This window comes from Dunckerocampus dactyliophorus, chromosome 7 (genome assembly GCF_027744805.1).
Source record: "Dunckerocampus dactyliophorus isolate RoL2022-P2 chromosome 7, RoL_Ddac_1.1, whole genome shotgun sequence".
NCBI lineage: Eukaryota > Metazoa > Chordata > Actinopteri > Syngnathiformes > Syngnathidae > Dunckerocampus > Dunckerocampus dactyliophorus.
In genome coordinates this window covers 3426825-3448389 of record NC_072825.1, presented here as the reverse complement: position 1 = coordinate 3448389, position 21565 = coordinate 3426825, and the positions used below count along the sequence as shown (strand labels likewise).

At 41.5% G+C, this 21565-nt stretch overlaps 1 long non-coding RNA gene across 1 annotated transcript; it reads right to left on the bottom strand.

Moving 5' to 3' along the window:
• Positions 1–202: 202 nt before the first annotated feature.
• Positions 203–21371, bottom strand: LOC129184920 (uncharacterized). The gene is made up of 3 exons (XR_008572005.1): positions 20748–21371; positions 13217–13458; positions 203–3841 (listed from the first exon to the last, which is right to left on the bottom strand). It is a non-coding gene; the product is annotated as an uncharacterized LOC129184920 (long non-coding RNA).
• Between the last annotated feature and the right edge of the window lie 194 nt (positions 21372–21565).

Sequence of the window (21565 nt, the reverse complement as noted above, 5' to 3'; positions counted from 1 at the left end):
ATCAAGCAAAAAGATGTCTTCAATAAAGGACCATTATGCACAGAGCAGTGTGTTTTCTTTTCCTTCTTGTGGATGGAAAAGCCCGTTTGAAAGTGACAGCTCAAACTGTGTTTGGATAAGGAACCCCCCCCACCCCCCACCACCACCACCACCGCCACCACTCCTCCCCCGCTCTGAGGCGCACTAAAACTTCAGTCTAAACGTCAAAATTATCTCCACGTGTCGGAGAGCGCAGCTCGTGATAAAAGCCAAACGTGAGCGAGTCGCCGCCACGCTTTGATCGCTGGAGGAGGAAGAGGCAAGGGGCAGGGGTGGCGGGATGGGAAGATGACAAGAAGGATGAATGAAGACACTTTCCTGTGAAGAAAGACTGGATTGAAATCAACAACTTCCACGCTTTCTTTGTTTGCTTGCTGTTGCTCTCTCCTTAGTCATCTTCAACAGGAAGTCTTCGGGTGTCAACATGATGACAGGATTATCTTAATTTTGCACATGACTTGAACTGAAAAGAGAAAAACTTCAAATACTGAATGTTGGAACGAGATATCACACTAATCCATCCGTTCAGCCATTTTCTGTCCTGATCAGGGTCGCAGCAAGCTGGGGCCTATCCCAGCCGACTCCCCATCCCTGGACTGGTCGCCTGTCAGAGAGGTACAGAGTCTACATCCTGTCAAATTTGACTGATGGCCGTGTCAACTTAACCAGTCACGGTCACAGCTGCAAACCAGGTGACATCATAACCACGCAACGGTCTATGTCAGGACCGGAATCCGCCCCCCCATTACGCCTCCTATGCTCACATCCTACAAGAGGCATGTAAATGATTGTTCACGATCAGTCAGGACAATTTGGGGATAAAAAAATGATCAAAAGCCTTGAATATTATCGTCCTGTGTGAGGTGTGAAAGGCCCAATTGACCAATGAACCCAAAGGATCGATCATGGGACCACGTCGGGTAAGACCTTACCAATGGCCCGACTGAGAGTGTCGCATGTGAGGCGAACGTCATAGGACCTTTGAGGTCCTTACCGTGACATATGGATGACAAACAGATATTGTTTAAATTTAAATTAAAAGCAGTAGCAGCAGCTTGACCCTTTGGCGACCTCGACCAGCGGAGGGGAGGTTCGGGGGAAACGTAGACATGTATGGACATATCCTACTATCCTAATAAAAGTCTACTGCATCGTCATCATGGCCTAGAGGCGAGGGTGTGTGTGGTCAATACTTTAAATTGCGTACGACGACTATTATTTATCTTTTATTAAGTTTTCCTCATGTATTGCACCTCTTTTCAATGTTCTATTTATTGAGACGGGAATTCCTTCTTAATGTCTTACTTATTCTTTCTACTATCTTGGGTAATAGGAGTGTAAAGATGACTATAGGGTTCGGAAACATGTTGTCTACGCTCTAACTATGAAAATATTCCATTTATAAATAAAGAATCCTATTTTGCGTAAATTCACTTATCCAATTAACCACAATAATCAAAGGATAATTGTACAAGCATAATTATTGTCTTTCTAATAAATTTTTTGTTCATATATAGTTGCGATTCTCTAGGACGATTTTTTCACACACATCGTGTTCAGCACCATGTGCTTGTGTTTGAAATAAGTCACTCTGCTTTATGAGCATTATTGCAGTCTATTATTAGTTATTGTGAGTTGTTAGTTATTAGTATTTAGCCGTTTTGCATATCTTGACCGACAAAAAATCAAATAAAGAAAACTGAAGATTAAAGTGGCCCACGCTTCCATGGTGGAAGAACCACGCCTGTTGTCCAAAGATGGAGACTGGATGGCGGGAACTCTCCACAGACAAGAGGAGCTCTTCGTGTCCTCCCGTTCCTGATATTCAGCGTTGAAAGACAAAGCGAGCCAACGCTGATGAAGGAGCGGCCTGACTGATGCTGACAGGAAATTCAGCACCGTCGACTGCTGCAATTTAGACTCAGACATCTGCCACACTCACACGGCGAGGAGGAGGAGGCAGGGGAAGATGAAGGCTGCCGTGCTACAGGTGGAACGTGCAGCAATTTCACAATATGTTTATTACTGCGCTTGTGCAAGTGCGCTGCATCATGCCGAGTGCTGTTTTTCTGAGTAGCTTATCGAGCTGTACGGTTGTGCATCAACCTGCAAGCACAATAATAAACATATCATCAAATGAATACCTGTCTGATGGTGTCTATCAATCCTCAGCTTTCTTAGGTGTAGGTGGTGCGTACGCTCTCCCATGAATTAAGACTGGTCAAAAAGAAGAAGAGAATTATTTACATACACGCAGAAGAATACGTAGTTGCGCATCCCTACACTAAGGAAGCACAAAGTCACTCTCCTTCTTTTTTGGTAACTGTTTCCTCTTCATTTTTTTTCTCCCAAACATGAGGGAGACTCTTCTGATGGTAATGCGTCAAAGAAAAGGAAAGTGAAAGTGAAATGACACACTGTAAAATGCTCAGAAAGTGGAGAAACATCGTCCGCATGCCCGGTCTAATCTGCTCAAACGCTGCAAGTGTTATGAAGAATAAAGATGGTATCGTTGAACGTGTGAAAGGATCTGCTCCTATGAAATAGACAGTGATAACTAACTCTTCCTCCCTTGCAAAGCCCCATCCTTTGTGTAAAACTTAGCTTTTTACTTTTTGCCCGTCGTTATGTCTCCCGGACTCTTTTGATTTGTAGCGTGTCCAAGAAAAGGAAAATGAAAAGTGAAGTGAAATTCCACATCATGTGATGCTAAGCAATGTCGTGCTCTCATTATCGAGACTTTCTCCTCCCAAAAAGCCTGTTTTTGTTAGTGTCGGCTTGCATCGGGGCCTAGTGGGGGCAGTGTCTCACCATAGCCTGCATATGGACCAGTATTACGCCTTAGAGGAAGATATTAAGATAGTAGTATTCCAATATATGGAAGCATTTTAAAAACACAGCCGGTGTTGCGCATTGCCAGTCACATGACCACACTGTCTTGTCAAGACTGGCTGGCTGAGGCTGAGTCACTCACAGACAGCTGGTTTGAATCAAAATGTCTTCTTTTTTCTCCCAATCTGTCCAAAATGTCACACAGCAATCGGAGAACCATCAACCTGACTGACGCACAATTGTACACTCTTGTGTGCGTGTGTGTGTGTGTGTGTGTGTGTGTGCGCGCGCTTGTGCAGCAGATGGATAACAGCCGCCAAATGACACTTTGAATTGTGCGGCATTTCCCTCAGAATCACAGGTGACTGACAGGCACAAGTGTGTGATTATCTTCTACCGCACGCTCACACACACACACACACACACACACACACACACACCCACACACACACGCGCACGTAATGACCGGTAACTGCAATTATAATTAGGGCTGACAAACTAATCAAAAAATATAGTGGATAATAAAATATGTGACGGCTGCTGGGCTCTTCAGGGCTGCAGGAGAGCCACGCACGCACATACGCACACACGCGCACACACACACACACACACACACACGCACACACACACACACACACACACACACACAGTGGGTGTTTGAAGCTATTTCCTTCCACTCTGCCTCTAATAATGGTGTTTTCAAAGAGCTGCCAATCATGCGGCGCCTGCACTCAGATGCGAGCATTATGGGATGTGATGTCTCCACGTTGGTTTCCACGGCGGAGCAACTGTGCAAAGATGAAGATGCACAATTAAGTATCTGCAAAGCGCACCCTCCGGAGTGAAGGTAAGCTGCTGCCCAGAGTTCAACTATGCTGGAATGTCGGATCAAGTCAGCTTGGAGGTCAGCAGGAAGAAGAACCACAGCAGCGTCAGCAGCATCACGTGCATCTGGTAGGGGGACCACCTGCTGGAAGAGCAAACGGAGCAGTAATAATATGGTCTTATTATTGAGATGGAAAGGATGCTAGTGCTTTGACTTTTATTGACAGTGAACAATATCCTCCAAACATGGTCATCCGAGCATCTAAATCAAAGGCTCAAGCTTCTGGAGGCTCACACTGAGCACGTCCAAACACAGGAAGTACTCCAACATTTTTTTTTAATAGCCCAGAACACTTTGCTGCGAGCCGTGTTGGTGTTTAAGACACAGTCAGTATATTTTAAATTAAGATCTCAACTGCGAGCCATCTCCATGTTGCCAAGAGCAAATACAGCAGCTTCATGTCTCAGTAATCACTTTTTTTAGGCACACGTTGACTTTGCAGCAGCGTGTGGAGCTGCTGTGCCTGGCAGGAAGCTTCCTTCCTCAAGCTCAACACGGGACCAATTGAGAACTGGGAGGGCTGAGGGCCACAATGCTGAGGCAGGGTGGCAAGCGAACTACTCGGATACACACGACACACACACACTCACGACCAATAATCATAAAACAGCTTGCTTTCTTTCAGGTAAGACTAGAAGACCACTGATGGGAAATCACCCAAACACCTTTCAGGGATCATTCATTTTGAAAAAAACAAAACAAAAAACACATCAATACTTCTGCTTTTGGGATTTAAAATGTGCTAAATGTTGCGTTAGAGCTCCTCGAGTGGGGGGAGCGCAGGGGGGACTTTCAGTACCGCTGTCTTCATGCATGCATTGCATTCGTGCTAGAATGACACAAACTAATTCAAGGAATTTAGACTGCCTGTTCAGCGCAGTAAGAAGAAGTCCTTGCTTTTTGTTTTTCATTTGTTCCAAAACGTCTGACGAATACCATAAGGTACCAAAATCGATGCTATTTTTCCCATTGGAAGTAATCATTCATCCATTCATCCATTCCAGACACCCGGGAATATGAACAAAATATCCATTTTATAAAGGATAATGATAGTTTTACATGCGTAAACAATGCAAAATAATGATAAATGATGAATGTATGGACTTTACTGTTCTTCATGTACTCATGTACATGTGTTCATGTACTTCCCGTACATCCTGGTAAGACTGAATTCAACAGTGTTTCTCACCTTCTTTATCAAATTGCTGGCACTCGCAACTTTCTTTGGCCCCGTGGTGGGTTATCTAGCAGTCGCACTCAATAGGAAAATGACAGTGAGTCAGCAACGTGTAGGACGGTTCGCTTGTTTGATTTTGCAGAACAATACAGGACACTCATCTTTTGCTACGTCACTGTTAGAACATCGCGCCCACACTCTGCCGTGGTTTTCACAAAGTAATTCATTAATAAACGATATTTCATTGAAAAATATGCATATTTGAGCAAATTGTACTTATTCTTGGCCTAAATGAAGCATTTTCAAGTGTAAAAATGGCTAAATGAACTAACTAACTGAACTAGAATAGAACTACAAGGCAGAAGAAGCATTGTAATTGTGAATGTAGTACTGTAGTCTGGTTTTGGTGTTCTGTCAGACCACAGCCAGACGTGATTTATTCCACGTTTAAATGGTCTCACAACAGGCACAATAACAACATAATAATTATAATAATAACACGGGCTACTGTTTGGGCCATAACCCACGACAAGCTAAAACTCAACTCTGAACCTCCAACATCATCTCCTGTCCTCTACACATCTGTCCGCCCGCTATTAAGGCCTGCTAGGGAACACATTTACTGTGACACACACAAACAGCATTTTGAGTTGCGTCTTAAATGGCTTATTTACTCTTATTATGTGTACCATATTGGGTAATACGAGAGTAAAGCCATTTAAAGCCGCCATTACAATACACTGACGAGACAATACAAATGTAAAGGCAACTATATTGGTGTTGTTTCATGTCTAGACGGCTCTAATAATGTTAAAAAACATATTTAGAAGATTGTAAACAAGTTTTCTATGCCATAACTAAATATTCAATTTATTAATATTGAATCTTACTTCACGGAAATTCACTTTATGTGGTCGAATCTGGAACCAATTAACCCCGATAAATGAGGGACGCAAACAGCCTAGTTTGTTCCGAGTCATATTGTACAAAAACCGAGGTCAAATTCTGGCAAACATCTGTGACGGAAATCTAATCATACAAAAACTGTGTTGCCTCCTTGTTTTTAGACGATGTCTTCAAAAAGAAAATGTACTCAAGTGATTTGTGAGTTTATTTTCCAATTTTAACCTTTTGAAATGTAACGAAACCATGGGAGCGCAAAAAAAACAATTGCGTCACGTCATTGACACTTAAATGTTACAAACTGAGCAAATAAACCTAACGAAGACATTGCAGATCAGGTGATTGTGCACAGAATACTGGTGCCAGTAACTCATACAGTGGTTTGTACAGATAAATAAATATTATTAGGGTCTCTATTAGCGTATTTCAATTCAGCGGGGGGTGTAAAAAAAAAAGGTCTGTCCCCTGGGGGGGCATAACAGAAAATAATTGAGAACCACTGCAATAGAGGCTTGAAAAGCACCTTGTGCGTGTGTGTGTGTGTGTGTGTGTGAGAACAAAACTAATTATGATTTTTAGGGCCGTCTGCTTGATTTGATGTAAAAATAAATGGAACGTCCTCAATCTGCAGCTGCTGCAACAACAACATCAATTACATGTTGTAAAAGGATTACACGTGCAGACTAAAGGGATTAAACATTATATTTCATGCTGGATGTTGTCATCACGTGACTCTTGTGGAGAGGGGACCGAGCGCTAATGTGATTCTCCAAATTGGGTAGAGTAAACAGTAAACAGGCTGCGGGTGAAAGATTAGCACAGCCTGAGAGTGAAAACGATGTTTGTGAAAAACCCTGAAACAATATTCATCTCAGTCTTAGCCGTTAGCGGCTAATGCTAATGCTAATGTAGCACTTAGCTGCAAGCTGCAGTTGAAAATGTTGAACCTTCTGGAAACGTCTGCGTTAGTGTGAGTTATTCTGTCTTTGTTGTTTACTTAACATGCTTACTTTAATTACATTGAAACCGTAATGTACTGTAACTACGTCTGGCAACTTTTGTTTATTTATTCTTTGTTACAATAAAAAGCGAGTGCCCTCACCTCACATTTCTGCAAAAGCTTGATTATATCTTTTCACCTACAAGGTCTCAGGTGTGAATGGGGAGCAGGTGTGTTGGCGCTCTCACACTCACTGAAAGTTCAACGTGGCACCTCGTGGCAAAGAACAAGAAACATGTGTTACAGTAAATTCAGTAATAAAAAATAATAACTAAATATATAAAGGAGTAAATAAATAAGAGTAAAGTTGACAGAAGCAGTAATAAATATGTACATATATACGTATATATACTGTATATGTATATATGGATAGATACTGTAGATATGTGGTAAACAATACCTTATTAAATAATGAAGAATAAATAATTGTGCAGGAATAAAACTGACATAGACATGGTGTAATGAACAAATAAATACAGTAGATCCCCGCCATTTGCGAGGGTTACGTTCCAAGACCTCCAGAGACTGGCAAAAAACGCCAGCAATGAAGGCACCAATAAAAAGCCCTAAAAATGCCCATATTTCATACTCTAAACCAGGGGTTCTCAAGTGGTCTCAACGTACGGACCCCTTTTTTCAATGGTCATTAGGTCGCGACTCACTTTTATTTTAACACTTTTTTTTTAATTATTGTTTGATATGTTTTTAATTTGTATTATTCTTTACACTTTTATTTACGTCGGGTTTGTTCAGTTTGTTGTTGTTTTTTTACATTTACATTTTTTTTTACATTTTACAGTATTTTATTACTTTTTTATTTAAGTCTTTTTAATTTTTACACTTTTAAGTCATTTATATTTGTATTTGTTTGAATTATTTTTTTAAACTTAAATTTCAAAAAATTATCTTTTTTCTTTTTACTTTTATTTAACTCATTTTTTGTTTTATTTATTTTTATTATTTTTTACACTTTTATTGGTCATCTATATTTGTATTTATTTTTATTATTTTGTACACTTTTATTTACGTAATTTAAAATTTGTATTTATTTGTATTTTTTTTTACACTCATTTTTGTTTTCTTACACCTGTATTTGTGTTTTTAACTCACTGATCATCTTTTGAAACATATAATTACGTGTCCAAAGTGCATATTGGAGGACCTTATGAAGGCATTTTGTCAAGGAAATGAGGAAGACCATGATAACTGCATGCGTACAAATAATGCATAAAGTCAAATGAAATATCGAAAAGACCACAAAATCCCATCTTCCACTTAGAACTGTGCAATGTTCATATGCCAAGGAAGAAGATGACTCAAATATTGCTCAATTTTACTTCAAAGTACTTCATTTGATGTCATTTTGAATGAATCCGCGACCCACATTTGGGATCCGGCCCCACCAGCTGAGAACCGCTGCTCTAAAGCCTGTACTATGCTTCCCACACTTTTACACATTAGGAAACAATGACAAGCCTACCGTATACAGCGTCGTACTGACAAAACGTGCAGTTACATTAAATCACGTCTTGTCAAATCATCTTCCTGCTGGAAAATGTTGGGCAAATTGACATGTGAGACAGCGCCCTCTGCTGGATCCATAGCTGCAGCACTTTTCCCCCTGCAGATAGCGCCATTAAACCACTTTCCATATAAGCTACCATAAAATAAACAAATGATTTAGAATTTAAAGCAGAGACTAGTAATCCGCCAATAAGTATAGAAGATAAAACTAACAACACTGTAATGAAGACATAAATCCATAAAAGATTATAAGTAATAGTTTTAAATAGTAAGATATGAGGTAGGCTTGTTGGTTATGTTGTCTCATCTCATTTTCCAGTGTCAGTCCAGAAAATGATCTATTAATGCTCAATTCTGAGGAGCAGTGTGTTCAAACCGTTCTCAGCGAGGTTCTGTGTTGTGGAATTGCAGGAAATGAGCTTTGAATTGGAGCACCTTCCTGTCTGTTCCATATCTTCCCAAGTGTGCTCCGTTATTGTTATTACAAAGAAGACAGCACATCAGCACCGTCCCCCTGTGCTCGGAGAGTGACGTCAAAGGCAACGTCTACGAGGGTTGCGGCCCCGACGCAGACTCCATATTGTCTGTGCATGCAACACATGCTTGCAATGCTAGCGCGTCTGCACTCACGTCTTCACATGCGTGTTTGAACGCACAGGAAGCGGCCCTCAAGGCGTCACTCGGCGAGCGTGTGCCGAGGCAGAAAGTGAATGACCAACACGTGTGCTAGCAGTTTGACTGTCAGACGATTAATCCTTCAACTCCTCCCATCATGTGTGAAGTCGTATTCATGTCAGCGCTGGACTGACAGGGCCTGTTTTTATTGGACGTTCCAAGTGTCGCAATGTGGGTACGGTTTTAGAAAAGAGAAAAATTAACTTTTAACCCTTTGAAGTCCAGGGTGGACCTTTGCGGTTTTACCTCCTTCTGTGTTTACCTTCATGTTTGTCTCACCTCGGTAGCTTTCTTTTTTGTCAGCGCAACCTCACACATGTGTGACTATTGGCCAGACGAACGGGTAGAAATTGTGTGTGAATGTTGAATCGCTGACGCTGAACCGGAATGTAGAAATAAAACTCAGGATGGAACCAGCAACCGTCAATTTGGGAGACGACCACCCCACAGTGTGAGCCATGCCACCGTGCACAGAATAAGCAGAATCCTACGTGTAATGTTAAACCTAAAACGAATCTCCACCAATAGGGGGCGACATTGACATTGTCCATTCATTTTCAATGGGGAAAATGTCACAGAAAATATTGGAAAAAGTCGGAATTTGTCCTGATAGGCAGCCTGCATATCCCGAATTAGCTCAACATTTTGATGCTGGAATGGTTTGAAGCGGTTGAGAAATGTTGAATAAGTAGAGGACAACAAACGGCGCAAATTGAAGTGTTGGAATATAAAAAAGGAGAATGATTGTTGAAGGATCACACAAGGACTGCAACCACCGAGCTGGGCGGCGACCAACCTACCACCTGAGCCATGACACAAGTATCGTTTTTCACCAGTAGGAGGCACGATTTAGAATTTGTCCATTTGTTTAGCCTAGTGGTTAGCACGTTGACCACACAGTCAGGAAATCTGGAAGATGTGGGTTTGAACCCCCGTTTGGGCATCTCTGTGTGGAGCTTGCATGTTCTCCCCGTGCGTGCGCTTTCTCCTGGTACTCCATCTTTGGAGACTCTAAATTGTCCAAGAGTGTGAATGGTTGTTGTCTTTGTGCCGTGCGATTGGCTGGCAACCAGGCCAGGGTGTACACCTCTCGCCCAAAGCCAGCTGGGATAGGCTCCAGCATATTCCTGTGACCCTAGTGAGGGTAAACGACATTGACAATGAATGAGTGAAAGGATTACTGCAGGATGGAGGATCGAACCAGCAACGGGCGGGTTGCCCAATCTGCCACATGATTACACACTGCAATGTTACCGTAATAGAAAATGGTAAACATTCTTCACCAGTCGGGGGCACGATTTCATTTGTCCATTCTTTTTTAGCAGATTAAAAATGGCGGCGTTTGAATCGTTGGTAAGTCAAAATGCACACTGAATGTTGAAAGGCATAAATAAGTTGACTGATTACAGCGGGAGGATCGAACCAGCAACCACAGGGTTGGGAAAGGACCCATGCAACCTCCTGAGCCATGTCACCCTGCGGAATAGTTGGCTAAAATCGCTTTTCACTGAACACTGTGGAAGTGAAAACCAACGTCATAAAAAGCTCCCCAGAGGAAAGAAACAATTATTTGTTGCATTTTTGGTCATAACCGTTTGACTGTCACGACCATGATTAAGGACAAAAGATCGTATCCTTGAGCATGTTAAAGTATCTGCTGAAGTGTGGCGCATACAATTGTCCAAAATGTCCTTTTCAGGGACAACCTCTCATTCATTCATTCATTGTGTCTTAAATTCTATGTAAATTGAGGTAAGGGTGTGGGCGAAGACGGCACCGCACGTAAAAGATGGCAAGCGACGGCCGAGCGTGGCCTGGGGGATGCGTAGCGAGGGATGATACTGTAAGACGGATGAAGGGATGCTGCGAGTAAAAAGCACTTTGTCGGAGGAGGGAAGGCACCAGAGAAGCTTGAGGCCAAATGGGATGTGGCAGGAAGTCCCAGCAGACGCACAAGAGGATGATGTGACGACTGAGAGCTGGAGAATCAAAACAAGACTAAGATTTATTTCACTTTGTTCCTCCTGACTCTCTTTTTGTCTTTACTTCCTTTGTCTTCTATCGCCTTCATTATGCGTAACTGCTGGCTAATGAAGGCATCCATCAGGACGTGGAGGAGGCCTGAATATCCAAGTAGTTCTCCTCTTGTCACCGAGGAGAAAGTCGAAACAGTCATCCACAAGCGTAGAATCCCACCGCCTGATCCGCCGTCACGGCTGATTGCAGCACGCGCGCTAATACGCTGTAATACGTCCACCGCCACGCCGCCTGGCTTTGAAGATGATGCAAGGCGACGGGCAGCTGAGACGCCTCCCGAGCGGCCGACTTCAGCGAGACTTGAGAGCTGAGGAGGAAGAGTCCCGGACGACATCCACGCTGGGATGGAACTGAACCAGGTTTCCAACTCAAAACACTGCGCAGCAACACCTAAGAGACACCGAATGTAAACTAGGCTGTTAGCATTGGAGGACATTTTCTGAACTGAGCACATCAAAAAAGTAATAATTGTAGTGAGGTGAGGTGTTCTACTGAGACTGCTGCCCCTGCGACCCGGACCCGGATAAGCGGAAGAAAATGGATGGATATTTAAAGTTTTTTTTAAGAGGAATAGGTGAGGACAAGCGGCATAGAAAATGGATGGATGGACGGAGGTGCATCCCATTACATGCATTGTTAGCTGCCTCATGCTAGCTGTTTTCCTCTCTTTGGAACACACAGAAAAGGCAAAGACGTGTGTGTTCATGTCTCACATAAGAATTGTGGATGATGGGCAACATTTTTTAAAAAGTGCACTTTTCCTTTAATAATAACAAGAAGAAGAAGAACACGGTGAACCAGGACTTGATTAGTTGGTCGACATAAAACACGCTTGGTCATTTTTCTGTTTGAAATAGTCTCACACCGCCTCTATCTGTCACGTAATCACAGCCATCACAAGTCTTAAATGGCCATATTGAGCCTTTTTGGAGACGAGGACATTGGATATTAGCTGACCAACTTCCAGAGATGGAAGGAAGTGACATTTTGTGTTCTTCTGGCCTTTTGGTGACAATGCAGAAGGAAACCTGCTGGACGAACCGCATCAAACTGAGGTCAAGTGATTATGTGACTTAGGCCGTTACGGACGTCTGTGCTCTTTCTTGCTCAGGTTACGTTTTTCTTGCATCAGGGTCTTCACTTGGCTTCACGGTGGAAGGTTTGACACAATTAGTTCAAATCTTTATGGACTCTCATGATGAAGGCTTGACAACACTGCGACTGGCGTTGTCTCGATGCGTGCAAATGAGAGACACGCCCTATTGTTCCGAGGGAGCCGAGCGGAAGTGCGGAGGCGTTTCTTGGCGTTACGAAGGGTCACAGGGTGACGGCGCTGACGTGATGGGAGAGACAGGCAGGACACCGACTCAGGGCCTCGTTACTTGAGCTCCATTTAGCCGCATGCTTAAATTACAGCTTAATACCTGTTGTCACGGCCATTCCGCCAGGCTGCGGGCGTTTAAGCGGGCCACGGGGCATTCAAACCGCCCACGCGCCCTCATTACAAGCTCGCCGCCACCAGTACGCATCAACGCAACATGCCATCCTCGACATTAGCTAGCGACATGCACAGAGACACATTTACTTCATGCATCACACAATCCCATGGAGGCCGGGGTGATAATTACAGCGCCGGTGTTGTAAGTACGGCATCTGAAGAGCCGACGGGGACGCTGCAGGAAAGTGCATCAGGTCAGTGAAGCGTAAAGGCTGCTCCTCCAGCGCCGTGTGTAACGAGATCGGCACATTTTAACGCGTCCGCGGGGCCACGCTGAATAATTAGCTGGCTTCCTCCGCTCGGCGTGAATATTCATGAGAGCGTAATGTCACATAGCCGCCGGATGTTTCACCGCAGGTTAGCTAGTATGTTACTTATTTTACGTTTTAAGCAAAAAAATTGACTTAAGTAGATGCTCTTAATTTGTAAAAAGAACTCAAATAAATTAGCACACACACACGCACACTTCATAATAGTCAAACCTATTTTCTTTTCAACTAAAATGCTTTATTGATCCCAAAGGAAATTCCAGTAGTGTTTGAGTGGTTTAGAGTGTGTGTGTGTGTGTGTGTGCGTGCGTGCGTGTGCGTGTGTGTGTGTGTGTGTGTGTGTGCGTGCGTGCGTGTGTGTGTTTCATGGGCTTACATTCTTTCATCTCCTCACTGAGCCTGAAAGCAGCAGACAGACGGCAGTGACGACGACACCCAGAGGTCCCTGAACGCGCCACCAGCCGTCCTCCTCAATTCAGCACCGAACTCCTGAAATCTCCCGGCACCGTGACGCCTGTCGTGCACACACACACGCACGCGCACGCACACACACACACGCACACACACACACCTGATCACGCCAAAGGAGACATCCCGTCTCATCAGATCATTTCCTCCCTAAAGGAGAAAGAATGATGACGTTTATTTCATGTTTATTTCATGTTGTCGTTTTGGCCTCTCGTTTACATGACCACTGTTTTTTTGTGAGCAAAAACGATGTCTCAAAGTGAAAGTTGTAACAACGCCCTGACACCTTAAGAATTGTGCTAGACATCGGGTTGAAGGTTGGGGATTTTAGCTCGATGGCTCAAGCCCGGCTCGGACCCTTGCGCAAACATGCTTTAAGAAAGGACAGGTGAAGCCCACAGAGTAAACAACAGTGGAGGACACTGGTGACCATTCTTTGTCCACCAATCAACACGTTGCACAGCGTCTAGCTCCGCCCCATCCTACCACTGCTGTTGGTACCCCAACAAAAGGCTGCCAAAAACCACCAATATTAGTTTCAGCATCCTAAAGTGGAGGACAGAGGCGTTGGAGGGCTCAGCTTGAGAGTCACCTGACTGCTCTGCAGGCGATCCTGCATTAGGTGTGTGTGTTTGTGGGGGATGGAGGGGGCTCATAAATTGGGTCGCAGAGTGTGGAGCGTGCCTGAGGGCCGCTCGGCTGACAAACCCTCTTCTAAATGGTCACGCCGGTGCACGACTGCAGCAGCGAGGAACAGGGGAGAAAAAAAGAACAGCCAAAGACGTGCTTCCCAGTTTGGGATGAGATGAGCGCGTTGGAGCCGAGCCAGCTGGCGCCGCTTCAAAGAGGCGGACGCTGTCAAACGCGGTGTGCTTTCATTTTCTATTTTAATTAAATAAACCAGCTGACTCCCTCACTGCCATGTTTGGACGTCGTGTGGTGACAGGAAGAAGGAAGTCCGTCACGTCTTGTGGCGAAGCGTTACCTCAGGATGCAAGGACGTGGTGGCAGGTTGGTTCAATGAAAGCTTTGCTAAACAAAGGAACGGCTCACACGGTGCGGCACGACACACAAAAAGGCAAATACGAAGAAAGCCAGGTGGCACAGCTCAGGCAAGTTTGAAACAACCCGCCCGAAAGTCCAAACTGTCATGCAGAACATGACATAGTTGACTGAAACACGACTCCAATTTCGCTTATATAGATAAAAATATACCGTGCTTCTTTTTTGAAAATAAATGGTTACTTCAAAGTAAATACAGATAATGTTTTTTTTGCCTTTAACAAGAAAATGTATTCTGCTAACAACACTGGAATATGTATGCTTTCTGGTGGACAGCCGAAATGGATCACTTTCTTATTATGTTTCAAGTGTAAAAATAAAAATATTTACACAAAAAAAATGTATAACAGACTTTGAACAAGTTGGGATTTTTGTTGAATTGAATAGACAAAAATTGGGTTTAAAAAATCACAGTTAATGAATGAAACATATCAGTGCACACTGCTGCAGGTGGCGACTGAATGTGCAATTTGACCAAATTCACGCATGTTTTGTTTTTGCTCCTGACACTGCATAGGTAGGTGTGTGTCTGTGTGTGTGTGTGTGTGTGCGTGCGTGTGTGTGTGTTCTGAAAATGAGGTCAGCTGTGATGCTTCCAACACACTCGTTTCCGTCTCTCTAACCTTTAGAGAATCCTGCCGACACTCAGATTAACTCTCAGCGAGGCTAAATCCTGGACGACAGCTCATGAGCGCACACACACACACACGCACACACACACACACACACACACACACCCCAGTTTCTCAATCTCTGGAAGATGCACAAACATACGCTTAAACGTCTCCAAAAAGTAAAACCTCAGACGCCACACAAGCTCTCAATCTGTCTTTAACTCTCGAGTGCACACACACACACGCACACACACACACACACACACGCGCGCACACACACGCAAGGACGTGGGGAACGTTTGGGATGTGCGCCTAAAAAGCTGAGGTGTGCCGACTCGGCAGAACCGAGCTTCTGACGTGAACCTGCAGAAGCTGTCAGATCAGGAAGACGAGACAAGCTTTTTAGTACACAAGCTCCGCCCCTTTGCGCCACCCGACAGGAAATACAGTCTAGACAAAAGTGTCGGGACACACTGAATGACTGAATGACTGAGTGGTTGGACTAGACTGGATGGTCATTCGTCATCTTTGCAAGACATTTTGGACAATTGTATGCTTTGTGAAGAACCTTTTCTGCTCCGGGTGCACACAGCACAGCCTGTGAAGGCATGCTCAGAGGAGTTTGGGGTGGAAGAAGGACAACAGGCCCAACAGCAGTGACCTCTTACCTCACAAATGGGCAAAAATGTCATTCCAACGTTGTCTGTTTTTAAAATAAATGCGCACACACACACAGTTTTACAGTAGCGTATATAATACTTGTAGTAGTACATACAGTATAGTAGATACTGTATATACCTGTACAGTAGTACTGTACTTATCCAAACATAGAGAAAAATGAAAGAATACAATTATATTTTGCAAAGCAACACATGTCGATATGCTAAGACGTTATATGCACTTCCAGAAAAAACTGCATCTCAGCTTTGTGGTATCGGTGAAAAAGCCTTTTATTAGCATGAACGTCACTCTTTGCTCTTTTTTCCCCATTTTTGCTGTTGCTTTTTTACATTTCCAAATATTTCAACCTTCTTCCGACATAATCTTTGTCAATTTTCTTCTTGTGATATTTTCACTTTATTCCCATAACATTCTAGCTTTTTCCTTGACCTTATTTTCCAAAATCTGTTTTGTTTTGTTTCTTCCTCATCATATTGCAACTTTTAAAAAATGATGTATTTTTTTTCTTAATATTTCAACTCGATGCTACTAAAATGACTCTATTTTTCCTCATAATATTATGAGTTTATTCTCCTAAAATTCACAATTTTTTTGTTAGAATACGACTTTTTTCTCGTAATACTTTGACTTGATTCTTGTAAAGTTATAGCTGTTTTTTTTCCTTTTTTTTTAAATTTTCCAACTATTTCAACTTTCTTCTTGTCATTTTTTTCCTGGTAATTATGACTTTATTCCCGTAATCTTATTACTATAATCTTACAACATTATAGCTTTTTCTCCAACCTAATTTTTGCTTGTTTCTCATAATGCTGCACGTTTTTAAAAATGATGTGTTTCTAAATAATTCAAATATTTATGCTACTAAAATGACGTTATTTTTCCTCATGATAGTACAAGTTTATTCTCGTAAAATTGCAACTTTTTTCCCCTTAGAATAAGACTTTTTTCTCTTCATATTTTGACTTTATTCTTGTAAAATTACAGCTGTTGTTTTCATTTCTGCAGTTGTTTTTATCTTAACTTATTTAAGTATATAACTATACTTTCCTGCTATATTTTCTTCCTGTACATATTCTTCCTGTAATTGTGACTATATTTCCATAACATTTTGATTGTATTCCCATAACGATACAATTTTGTCCGCAACCTAATTTTCCTAACTTTATTTTGTTTTGTTTAATAATATGATGTCAATTTGCCACTTTTTTCTCGTTATAATATTTTATAATAATATTTTGACTTTATTCTTGTTTTTTATCTTGTTTAAATTTTCCAACTTTTTCAACTTTCTTCTTGTAATTATGACTTTATTCCCATAATATTTTGACTTTATTCCCATAATATTTTGACTTTATTCTCATAACATGATAACTTTTTCCACAACCTAAGTTTCCAAAAATTACAACTTTCTTCGTTGTCTTTTTTTACATTCATAATATTACAAATAATGTTTTTCTTTAATATTTCAATTTGATGCTTCTTAATTAATGTTGTTTTTCCTCATAATATTATAACATAATTCTCATAAAATGATAACTTTTTCTCATTGGAATACAACTTATTGTGTCTTCATATTTAGTCACGTAAAATTACTGCTGATTTGTCTATGGTTGTTGTTTTTTTAGTTTTCTTGTTAAGTTCTATTTTTACAATGTGCTGCAGGCCAATAAAAAACAAAAATGACCGCCGGGCCGCACTTTGGACACCCATGGTACATCTAGTGGTAGCATAGCAAAGTGTCCCTTAAAATGGATGCAGCAAACACGCAACACACACTCTTAGGGGATTATTATTATCACATGCTCTCACACTCATGGGCAGATTTTCCTTTAAAAAGTACGCACATATCACGACGTACACACATATAGCGGAGAGTGTAATCTCAGGAAGAGGGGTGCAGGCTGAGATGCTAAGGCAGTGAAGAAGATGAGGATTTACAGCATCATGTCGCTCCCCTTCCTCACCCCCAGTCCCCCCACCCACTTTACAAGACACACACACACACACACATAAGCCTGCATGAAATAAGGCCCCTCCGGAGCATAAATCTCTAAAATGTCAACGTTAGTGAAACTGATCACTCAGCTGAGCTCTGATTGGCTGATATACAGGAAGTCATGCTCTGTCACTTTAAATACAAGTACACAACATATACTGTGTAGCTACTGTTGTACTTCCTAATGTGACTAAATTTAGATTCCCAATTTTTTTTAGTGGGGAGTAGGCAAGTTTGCGTCTTGTGGTCTGAGAGCAGCATGTTGACTGTAAACCGAGACGACCACAGAAAGGCCAAATGGAAAAAAAAAGAAGTAAATTTTTTAAAACGTTGCATTTATTGTAGTGGAAACAAATAAGTCTCAGTGCGTGCGTGCGTGCGTATTGTCTCCCGCTCGCCATCAGAGCCGTTGCACGGCCGACCTGGCGACGGCGACGCAGCCGAGCGGAAGAGGTGGCCATGTTGAAGATGATGCAACGCGACGGACGAGGAAGACATGGTTTTTAAAAGAACCCAATCTCGTGTTTTTTTTGTTGAAAGTTAGCTACTCAGCACAGGAAGAGGAAGAGTATGCACAATGTCAGGATGTCAGGCTTTTACACTTGATTTTATTATTATTCTCTTTAAGGGCGACAATCAATCAAAGCAATTTGGCCTGTGACTGAAATGCCACAGGTTCAGTTCCCGTCATAATGGTAGCACACACGCCTGAGATGCCCATGTGCACGTCACAACAGTTTTCATGTCTTTCATTGCAACCCAAGGACAAACATTTAGCAAATTTAATTACATCAAACGTTACCTATGAAGAATTACTGACATCAGCCACAAGGTGGTGCTGTAATAACACTAAAATGTTGAGAGGTTACTCAAGGAAGTATAATGCAGTACGCTCAAACCGTGGCGGCAATCAACAGTGTTTTAAGTCACATTTTAATATTCTTAGCTGTCACACAAGTGGAAAAAGAAGTGAAGCGGTGCTAATAGGATAAAATGTTAACTTGTTTTTATGTTTAACACTCTTTAGCGCCATAAAAGTGTCAAAAGAAATGTTCATGGCATAAAATGTGAAACCTTGTTTTTAAGTCACATGTTAACGTTCAAGTGTCACACAAGTGTAAAAAGAAGTGAAGCCGTGTTAATTAGGGATGCTCCGATCAGGGTTATTATGCTGCCGATCGACATGGATACCAATCACAAGGATTCATGATATGATTATTATATTATTAATAAATTTAATTTGATGCAGGTTTTGGAGTACGACAGAGCATTAGGGCCACACTGAAAAAAAAAAATCAGAAATTTCAAGAATAAAGTCGTACATTTACGAGAACAAAGTTGGAAATGTACAAGAATAAAGTCGTAAATTTACGAGAAAAAGGTAGAACATTTACAAAAAAAAGTTGTAAATTTAGGAAAAAAAGTCCTACATTTACAAGAAAAAAAAGTCGTAATATTACGAGAATATGTTGTGAATTTACAAAAAAAAAAGTCATAATATTACGAGAATAAAGTTGGAAATTTCCGAGAAAAAAAGTCATAAATTAACAAAAAAAGTCATAAATGTATGAGAAAAATATTTGTAATGTTACGAGAATAAAGTCATACACTTACATGAAAAAACTTTGTAATATTACGAGAATAAAGTTGTAAATTTAGGAGAATAAAGTTCTAAATTTATGACAAAAAAAGTTGTTAATTTACGAAAAAAGTCGTAAATGTACGAGAAAAAAGTTGTAATATTACAAGAATAAAGCCATTCATTTATTTTTAAAAAGTTGTAAATTTTACGAGAAAAAAAGTCGTAATATTACGAGTAGCGATGTCCAATATTGGCTTTTTTTTGCTGAAAACCGATATGCCAAGATTGTTTATAGCTCATACACTTGTTGGTTATTCTGCATTGCTTGGCGGTAGTGTCTTGTCTGTTGTTGTTTACCTAATACGTTGCTGTGTGATGGGTTTTTTAGCTCTTTCTTTAAAAAACACAGTGAGTAAGACTAGTGTGTGAAATGGTAACCCCCCCCGCAATTTCTGCAGAGATGCTAAGTCCATCGTGAGCTTTGTTGTTAGTCTGCGTGTTTAAATATAAAGTTACCTTATTCTTATAACAGCACAGTATTAACTTTAGCAAGTTCAAGTTTGCGAGCCTGGTGCTAAAAGCTCTGTGTCTGCTTTTATTGGCGGGAAATGAAAGGATACTGATGTTGGCCGATGTCACGTTTTTATGCCAGTATCGGCCCGATAATTATCGGTGGCCGATAATATCGGATATCCCTAATTACGAGAATAAAGTCGTGAATTTACGAGAAAATAAGTTGGAAATTTACGAGAATAAACTCGTAAATTTATCAGAAAAAAACGTAATAATACGAGAATAAAGTCATAAAATTTCGAGAAAATAAGTTGAAAATTTACAAGAATAAAGTCGTAAATTTACAAGAAAAAACGTAATAGTACGAGAATAAAGTCAAAATTCTAAGAAAATAAGTTGGAAATTTTATGAGAATAAAGTCGTAAATTTATGAGAAAATAAGTTGGAAATTTACGAGAATAAAGTCGTAAATTTACCAGAAAAAACGTAATAACACAAGAATAAAGTGATAAAATTTTGAGAAAATAAATTGGAAATTTACGAGAATAAAGTCGTAAATTTACGAGAAAAAACGTAATAGTACAAGAATAAAGTCAAAATTCCGAGAAAAAAGTCAATATTATGAGAATAATGTTGTAAATTTACGAGAAAGAAGACGTAAAAATTATGAGAATAAAGTAAAAAATTTACGAGAATAAAGTTGTAACACAACGTGTCATCGTGTCACATGTGTCAGAGGGAAAACAGAGCATAACGCTTCAGAAAGGAAGGAAACTTAGCATGTCTAGTCCCGCCCCCTCCACATTTCCAAGGCCAAAGGTCACATAAGCCCCCCCTTTTCATAGCTGTCGCTGGCAATGCCTGTTGCGACGGAGTATTAGGGCCACAATGAGAAAAATAAACTGCGATTTTGAGAGTACAGTCGTACATTTACGAGAAAAAACTTGTAATATGAGAATAAAGTCGTAAATGTACAAGAATAAAGTCGTACCTTTATGTTACAGCCATTGTTGTTATTTAACTTTGCGTCTATGTTCTTCTTGTTCTTCTCACTTTCATCTCTCGTAATAAGGTGGGGTATTGGACAGTGGAGGCCAACATGTTGGTGAGGTCCAGGTGGACAGGAGCCAGCAGCGGTTGTGGTGCGTTCATGAAGATCATTTACTGCTGAGTCAGTTAGATTGATGAGGGAAGCGTCTCTCGCGACACGCTCGTATAACTCATCAAGGAGAGGTGTTGGTTCTCGCATGCGGAAAAAAGGTGGCGTCAACCTTGAGGCCCCGCAGAGGAGCATGAATCAAAAACAAGAGTGGGCCTGGAAATAAATTGGAGCTGGCTGCGTTTTGATGTTCACGTCATCCTGAAATAGATGCCGGGTCCTGAGGTCGGAGCGCCGCCGGCCTGAAGGTTCGTTCCTCTAAAAACGTCTTTTCCTGCCTTGTTTAGCAGCCCGCAGGGCGTGAAAAGTTAGCAACGGAGCAGCCAGTAAGAGCGCAAACATCACGTGAAGTGACGAGCTGGCTGATGACTCAGCATGAATGAATCAAGCGTTCATTGTTTACTTGCTGGCCTGTCAGTTACTTCATTATCTTGATTTGTCCTCATGTCCATCCTGTAAATTACCAGACAAATACAACATTTTGAACGATGCCGACTCAGCTCAGAAGCGTTGCACACGCCTTGCGCTGCCCCCTAGCGGCTGAGTGACGTAATAACGTAATCCGTATACAGGACGACACCTTGCTTTGAAAGTTTATATAGATCGAACGCTTCATTGATTCATCCTGGCAAATAAATTATTATCATTGT